Here is an 8158-nt window from a genome sequence, read left to right as displayed (position 1 = left end):
ACTTTAAATTACTATTTGTGAGACTCATGTTCCAATCCTGGTTTGCTTAGATCTCTGATGGGGGGCAGGATCTGGAATGCTGCAGAAACCCAATCCATGCAGGACACTGGCTTTCTTTCTTACTCTCTCACTCCAAAGGCCAGAGATGGTATGCCCACTGTTAACACCTCTCAGATTATGAAACAATCCTACCTTCTTTTTTCTTGGAGTCATCATAAGCCATGGCGGTCCTGCAGGGGCCTGGGAATGTGTTGCCACGCCTGGGCTCCTTCCCCCGTTCCCGTCTACAGGACAAGGTCTAAGAAACAGAGAATGAGAATAACCCTCCCATAAAGTGGAATCATAATGAAGAAAGGGACTGAATGAAGATGAAATGGGAAGGAGGAGGATGATGAAGTGTACCTCATGGGCTGTTTTGTGATTAGCTTTGGAGAAAAACACTAAATTCCAGGGGCATTTTGTTTTAATGGATTTCTGGAAATCAGGGAGGAATGTTTTTTTTCTAAGATGGCAATCAAGCCCGTTCCAGTAATTTCAAGTTGATGTTATGTATTTTAATAAGGCACAGGGAAGGTGACTTCCGAGGCACGGTAAGACTCGTGTTGGGTTTTGTATTGTTGCAAGAACTTTTAAAAAGTGAGCTGGTATTAAGCATCCTTTAAGCAAAGGATGTGTTTGTCACAATAGGGCTGAAACAGACTGATAGTATTTCATTCTAGGATAAAACTGGATGACAGATGAGAAGAATCCAGTTAGTATCCCTTTTATGCAACTTAACCATTACATTTTTTAAAAATCCTGCCCTTCCTTCAAGGAATTCAGAGCAGCATACCAAGGATTGTCTCCCCTCACCTGATGTACAGTGCTGAGACGCTCTAGGGAGGCTACCAGCAGGGTGGCACGAGCAGACATCAATCCTACATTCCCCCACCCCACCCTGGTATTGAATGCTATCCTGGGGTAGAGAAGTGGTAAAGAGGAAAGGAAAGAGTAGTGGGAGGAAGAGAGAAGACTGAAAGAAGCAGTCCTTTTCCCAGGGCCTCTGCAGCATTTCCAGGCGCCTCTGTCACTTCAAAGGTTCAAGATTTCCTCCACCTGGCTCATTGTTGCCAAAAAATAACATAAAACAAAACAAAATCATGCTAGTACAGGTAAGGGGGCAGTTTCTGTTATGGAAGAATTCACTCTGCCTCATAAAATGACAGACATCAGCTGCATGACATGCTCTCATTAAGCATAATTGCAGTTTTTTTATTTTGAGTCTCACAATATTTTAAGAGATTCAGCTCCTGGATCTAATTGATTTTTTGTCTCACTTCCCCCCTTATAAACAGCAATTTAGCCTTCCAGTTTTAAATGCATTTATAAGCAGCAGCCATACATGCTAAATTAGAGTTTGTCCTCTTGGTACAGGTATGTTTCTTCTGTGCCCACCAACAGTAATGTATTTTACAAACAATTCATGTGTACTAAAATATCAACAAATTTATATTGTCAGTTACCTTAGTAATTACAATATAATAGAGAAGTATTTTGGATACAATTCACAGAGAACAGAGAATAATCTTCCATTTTATCAAGAGAATCTCCACAGCAATATGTCCAGCAGCACACTGTTAAGTTGATGCTTCAACTAATCGTGACAGATTTACCAAGAAAACAAAGGAAGCGTAGAAACCCTGTATTTGCACACAAGCAAAAAAGTCAAGTCCCTGCTCCCAGATGCACTTATAGGCAGAAGATCAGATCTTGCATAGACAACCGGGCACATGCACCAACCCAGAAGAACTAGTCCTGTTGCAGAGCAGGGCTCTTGGGCTATAGGAAGGGTAAGTGGTTTGCAGAGAATTCCAAAATGGAAATGGAGGCAAACAGACTTCTCCGAAGCTGTTCCTGTCATCAACTCTCTCTCTCCCTGTCTGCCCTGCTCTTATGTCTTGATGGAATAGTGGAGCTTTGCCTGGCATGGATATAAGAGATACTTCATGTCAGTCTACTGCTAACACATGGGACAAGAAAGACAAAAATGCTTCCCATACCTGGCAAGGGGAGATTGTGTTTTATTTACTGTATTTACAGTCTGCATTTAACACTGAAAATCAAAATGGATTACACTGTGTAAATTGGTAACAGTCCATACAAAAAGACATCTAATAAGTGTAGGTCATTACAATAAATATGAGGAGACATCAAATGAGCAATCCACTAGGGACCAGGATTACCAAAATCTGAATGAGCGTAGCATATTAGGCATGATACAAAGTTCACGTGATTGAGTTGTGATTTAAGCAGGAAACTGCAGTACCAGGATCCAGTTTTCACAATAATAAAATCAAAGTTGTGATATAGAAGAAGCAACAGCAATTTAATTCTTCAACGCCAAGTGCTTTGCTCAAATTTACAGACTTTTAAACTTAGTTTTGAACATATGTTCTTAGTCACTGATTTTTGTGTGGAAAGGGTTCCACTGGAATGTAATGACTAACAAACCAGGAGCTTATGACTTCTCAATGTCATATCACATCTTCTCAGGTACTTCTGTGAGCTATGATGGGTTTAAAGTTAGCAATGAAATTGAAAAATGGCACTTAAGGTTCTTTTCAGTAAAATTGTATCTGAAGTTTGCATTTTGTTATCCTAACCCTACCCTGACATACACATTTATCCCTCTTTTAAAACTGTTTAAAACTATGTCAAAAACAAACAACAATATTACAAACCAAGAACATGATCCAGCCAAAGAGAAGGATTTCAAATTCCACTGATTCTGATGGGAAAATATGAACTGCTTTGGAAATCAATGGGACATTATAAATATTTTAACTTTGGCTGGATTTTCTCAAGAGTATCACAGCATACAAACACTCCATGCACAATAATTAAACAAAATAGACGAAAGTCAAGGCATTACATCCCATTCTCTGAAGACATTATCTAGTTTTACCACCAATTCTGTGAAAGTTCATGCACAAATAAGGTTTAACACTTCAACTCTAAACTCATTTACTTTGAAACCTATTGATTTCAGTAGAAAATACTTCCATGATGTTGCTCTTATCCAGTGAGGGAAATTCATGTGCACAAACAGGGTTCTTTGACTGCATCAACAATCCTCAATGCCTTCAGGGCTTACTTAAATTTAAACAAACATCAACAATCCTCAATGCCTTCAGGGTTTACTTAAATTTTAAAAATGTAGGAAAGTATGTTCTATGTCTTTAAGAATATGCTGTTGTTGGGACATAACCTTAGGGTACATTAAAAATGTTTACGAAATATAAGTCATAATTAAACATGGTAAATCAGATGATACTCTATTTAGAACACTAGAGAATTCTCCAATTCACTTTTTTCCAAAAAACCTGTCACTGGTCTACACATCCTTAATAGTTGGTTAGCATAGTCAGTTCCCCTTCCCCTTATCAATGTTCAAATGAAATTCAGTGTAGGTAAAGTGATGCATAGTGGAACAAAAAAAAAATCTCACCTTCAGGTATACTCTAACGGGGCCTAAACTTGCAGCGACTGAGAAGGAAAGAGATCTTGGGGTCGTATCAGATAGCTCAATGGGAGTGTCAACCCTGAGTGCCACAGGAGTGAAAAAAGTAAAATCTATGAGGGATTATTAGGAAAGGAATTGAACATAAATGGCCAATATTATAATACCCCTGCACAGATCTATGGTGCAGCCTCATTTGGAATACTGTGTGCAGTTCTCGTCACTGTATCACAACTGATATGTCTATTGTGACTAAAGAGAACCTCCACATTCAGAGCCAGTAAACCTCTGAATACCAGTGACAGGAGACAACATCAGGGTAAGGCCTTGGCCTCTGTGCCCTGCTGTTAGCCTCTGTGTGAGGCAGGATGCTGGATGAGACAAACCACTGGTCTGATCCACGAGGGTTCTTTTGTTCCTATTCTGAAAAGGATCCTTAAATAAAAAAATTAGATTCTGACATTTTTATAATACAAACTGCAGCATTTATGCAGAAACTGTTCACTGTTTTATTAAAGCTATAATCCCATGCCCTCTCACCTTGCAGTAAAACCCAGAATTTACTTCTGATTATATATACATAGCTTCTTGCAGCTAAATATATACGTAGGTGAAATCTATGGCAAAAATAGTGTTCTACAGTTAATGTGGTTTAGTGGCCCTACTAGCCAATGAAGGCTTAAAAATGGCCCTTAGAACTACTAGATGTGTGCACCTCTGATTTTTTAAGTTCATTGCTACCATTACAGCATCTGTAATATTCAGAAATTAAAGCTTATACCTTGAATAAAACTTTCTTGGTCTTAAAGGTGCCACTGGACTCAAGCTTTGTTCTACTGAACATAAGAGAAGCCAATGTTGGATCAGGCCAATGGCCCGTCCAGTCCAACACTCTGTCACACAATGGCCAAAAATACCAGGTGCCATCAGGAGGTCCAGCAGTGGGGCCAGGACACTAGAAGCCCTCCACTGTTGACCCCCCCCCAGCACCAAGAAGACAGAGCATCACTTGCCCTAGAGTCCCTAGCTATACCTTGTGGCTAATGGCCACCGATGGACCTCTGCTCTATATGCTTATCTAATTCCCTCTTGAAGCCGTCCATGCTTGTAGCCGTCACCACCTCCTGTGGCAGTGAATTCCATGTGTTAATCACTCTTTGGGTGAAGAAGTACTTCCTTTTATCCGTTCTTACCCGACCGCTCAGCAATTTCATGGAGTGCCCAAGAGTTCTTGTATTGTGAGAAAGGGAGAAAAGTACCTCTTTCTCTACCTGCTCTATCCCATGCATAATCTTATAAACCTCGATCATGTCACCCCTCAGTCGTCGTTTCTCCAAGCTAGAGCCCCAAGCGCTTTAACCTTTCTTCATAGGAAAAGTGTTCCAACCCTTTTATCATTCTAGTTGCCCTTTTCTGCACTTTCCCCAAAGCTATAATATCCTTTTAAAGGTGTGGTGCTGTGTCATAAGTCCACTAGTCAATCCTATTGCGTTCACACCATGGTTAGTTCACAACATTGCCTCTGAAGCTATAAACTCATAGGAAGAACACATACAGTTAAACCCTACAGCAATTATTAGCAACACCTACTGTGAATGGGAGAATGAGGTTTCAAAAGCAATAATTCAAACAAAATTCACTAGTATTTTCTCTTACTTTTATAAGGGAGTGTCCACAACCACTACAGTGCCATAGACATTGTAAATCCAGAGATTCTCTCTTCTGGGAAGGTATGATTAGAAAAGGAAAATGCCAATGCTGCTATTTCTTTAGCAACAGTGGCATTTATGTTTGTGTGTGTCCATATGTAAATGAAGCTGTCTTACTAACAGTGCAGTCCTAAACAGAGTTACACCACTCAAAATCAATGGCCTTAGAATGGTTAGTTTTAAAGAAATTACAATAATCAACATTCCACTTATTACTGCTGCTCCATGAATCAAGACACCACAGCTGCCCAGTTCTCTTTGTAACAGGTATCCCTTGGCACATGCATTACATCACACTTTCATAAAAGGAGACAGACACCAAAGGAAGGCACCTCACACCAAGCCACTGGACTATCGAGGTCAATGGTAATTACTCTGGCTGGCCAGAAACAGATTTTGTAGAGGTCTTTTACATCACATACAATCTACCCTTGACACTGGGGACTGAACCTAGGATTTCCTATATGCAAAGCAGGTGCTGTACCATTGAACACATTGGCACCATAAAAGCCACTAGAAAAAGATTGTTTTGGCAATGCTGATTTGACGAAAATAAAACCAAACACAGTAACTTCAACTGGTTGCAGGGAGGCAATTATTGGATGGTTAAGTTGAATGCGTACTGTAAGGAACGGAGCCCTGAACGTGACTGTCCAAGTGTCCAGGACATAACAGCGGATGGAGCCTTTGGCCCCAGCAGAAAACAGCACCCAGCTGTTTTCTCGACTGCAGCTGATGCCAGTGCCCGGCTCTGTCCACATCTGTCTATTGTACCTGGGCCTGGCACGCAAACGCCCTCTGCAGGAAAACCCGGCTCGCCCTGCCCCATCACATCCAGAGCGCATGCGCACCATCCCCTTAACGTGCACGGGAGACCTCGTGGGCCCACTCCTTCCCGCCGCCTCCGTTTGAACTGGCACGGCCGTTGACCGCCCTATTCCCTCCGTACCCTGCCCGCTCTCTCACCCTGGCGGACTTCAACTCGCTGCTCCGCCTCGAACTACAGAAATAAGTAGAAGCGGCGGCGAAGGAGAGACTTCCCTCTCCCCCTTCAAGCGGTGTCTATGCCCCGCAGCGGAAGGGGGGGTTGGTAGCTTCCCACCGCCTCACCGGTACCAACGGCCGCCATCTTAGTGTGGGAAAGAGACGCCCGCCAGTTCAGAGCGGCTAAGGTGAACCAATCGATCGCCGAGCGCATCTGCCTGATTCAGAGAGATGGCAACGCCAACTTGTAGTCAAGTGCCGATCGCCTCGATTGACAGGTGACGGCTTCTGTAAACGAAACGCAACTTCTGTTCTTTGAGTCTTGTTGGATGGCGGACCGAAGACTCCCAGTAGCACTGTGTGCTGGAAGTGGGCTGCATGTTCGTTTCTGAATAAACAGTTTGGAACCGAGCGCCCCCCCCCCCCTTTCCAGGGTTCTAGATTTTAAATTCCGGGATTCTGAGATTTTAAATTCGAGTCCAGTAGCACTTTAGAGACCAACACTGTTATCAGGCTGTAGGCTTTCAAGAGTCAAAGCTCCCTTGTCAGACCCGAGCAGGAATGGAGATCTGAGTCTTTTTATCACGGTCAGAAAGTGGGAGGGGGGTTGTAAAGGATGCAGAGGTACAGTGCAAAATGTAACCTGCATAGTTCGGGGTCCTTCAGTATGAACACCTTTGCCTTGTCTGTGTATGGTTTTGTTAGTTTATAAAGTTAATGCAAGTCAGTGCCACTCCAACTTACTATTATATATTTATATACCTACAAGCAGGAACCCAGGAGGGCTTGTGAGGTGCATCTCATTTCCCTCTCCCCCACTATTTCCTCTTTCTGCTCCCTTTCCTTCCTCCTTCTCATCCACCAGCCAGCCTATGTTATCTTCTCCCCATCTTCAGTTTTCCTCTCTTCCCTACTCCTGGCCCAGTTGTACAATGCTGGTTGCCAGGGTGGACCCACAGTGGGGAATCTGCAAGATTTTGCAAAGGGCACCCCAATTTCTTGTCTCACCTACCCCACACTATTTTCTCTTGGCAATTCCCATATCCTCACCTTTCTCTGCTTCCTTCTCTCCTACCCAACCACACACCAACCTAGCTTTTATCTGCCTTGTGCCGTGCTCAGCCAGGCCATCTTCAGCTATATATATTATTTATTTACTTCATAACCCCATCTTTCTCCACAATGAGGAGCAAAAGCAGCTTATATCATTTTCCTTTCTTCCATTTTGTCTTCAGAACAACCCTGTGATTAGGGCTTGATTGGGAGTGATAAATGCTGGGAAACCCCACCCATCCCCTAAATGAGGGAGGGAGGGAGGGAGGGAGGGACAGGTAATCTGGGAGGGAGGAAGGAATAGGCAGCCTGCCTAACCAGTGGGCAGGGTGCAGCTTTCCTTGACTCAAGCAACCTTGGGTGCTGCTTCCTTCACTTCATGCAAGCTGGGTGCAGCCTTTCTCACCTTGGTTGGGCTAGCTGGGCACCTCCCTCACCCTGGCTGGGCCAGGCCAAGCTGGGCACCACCATCTGTGTTGCTTTGTGTGGGGTTAGGCCTGGCCAATCTGGGTGCTTCCATCTTGCTTGCCTTGCCTCATGCAGGTCTTGGGGAGGCGAGGCACTTCCGTTTCATCTTGCATGAGGCTTGGCCAGGCTGAGGTGAGTGCCACCATCTGACTTACGTCATGCAGGGCTCAGCTGGGCCAAACTGGGCAAGGTGCCACTGTCTGCTTGGCCTTGGGCCAGGCTCAGCTGGGTACTGCCTGTTGGATTCTCTGGACTAGGTACTGCCAAGAACCACAGAAAAATAGCAGAGTGCTCAAAGATTTAAACACAGTGAAGCTTGGGGCTTGGTGTGGCAACAGACTTACAAAGTCACACAGAGTCAGCAGTCAGTTCTAAAACTAATAAGTAACTTATTAAAGGGAATACATGCTTGAGAGTGCAGGTAAGAGATAGATATAGATTACCT

This window comes from Gekko japonicus, unplaced genomic scaffold (genome assembly GCF_001447785.1).
Source record: "Gekko japonicus isolate JY-2015 unplaced genomic scaffold, Gekko_japonicus_V1.1 scaffold233, whole genome shotgun sequence".
In the NCBI taxonomy this organism is placed as follows: Eukaryota; Metazoa; Chordata; class Lepidosauria; order Squamata; family Gekkonidae; genus Gekko; species Gekko japonicus.
Note: the sequence above shows the minus strand (reverse complement) of the source record.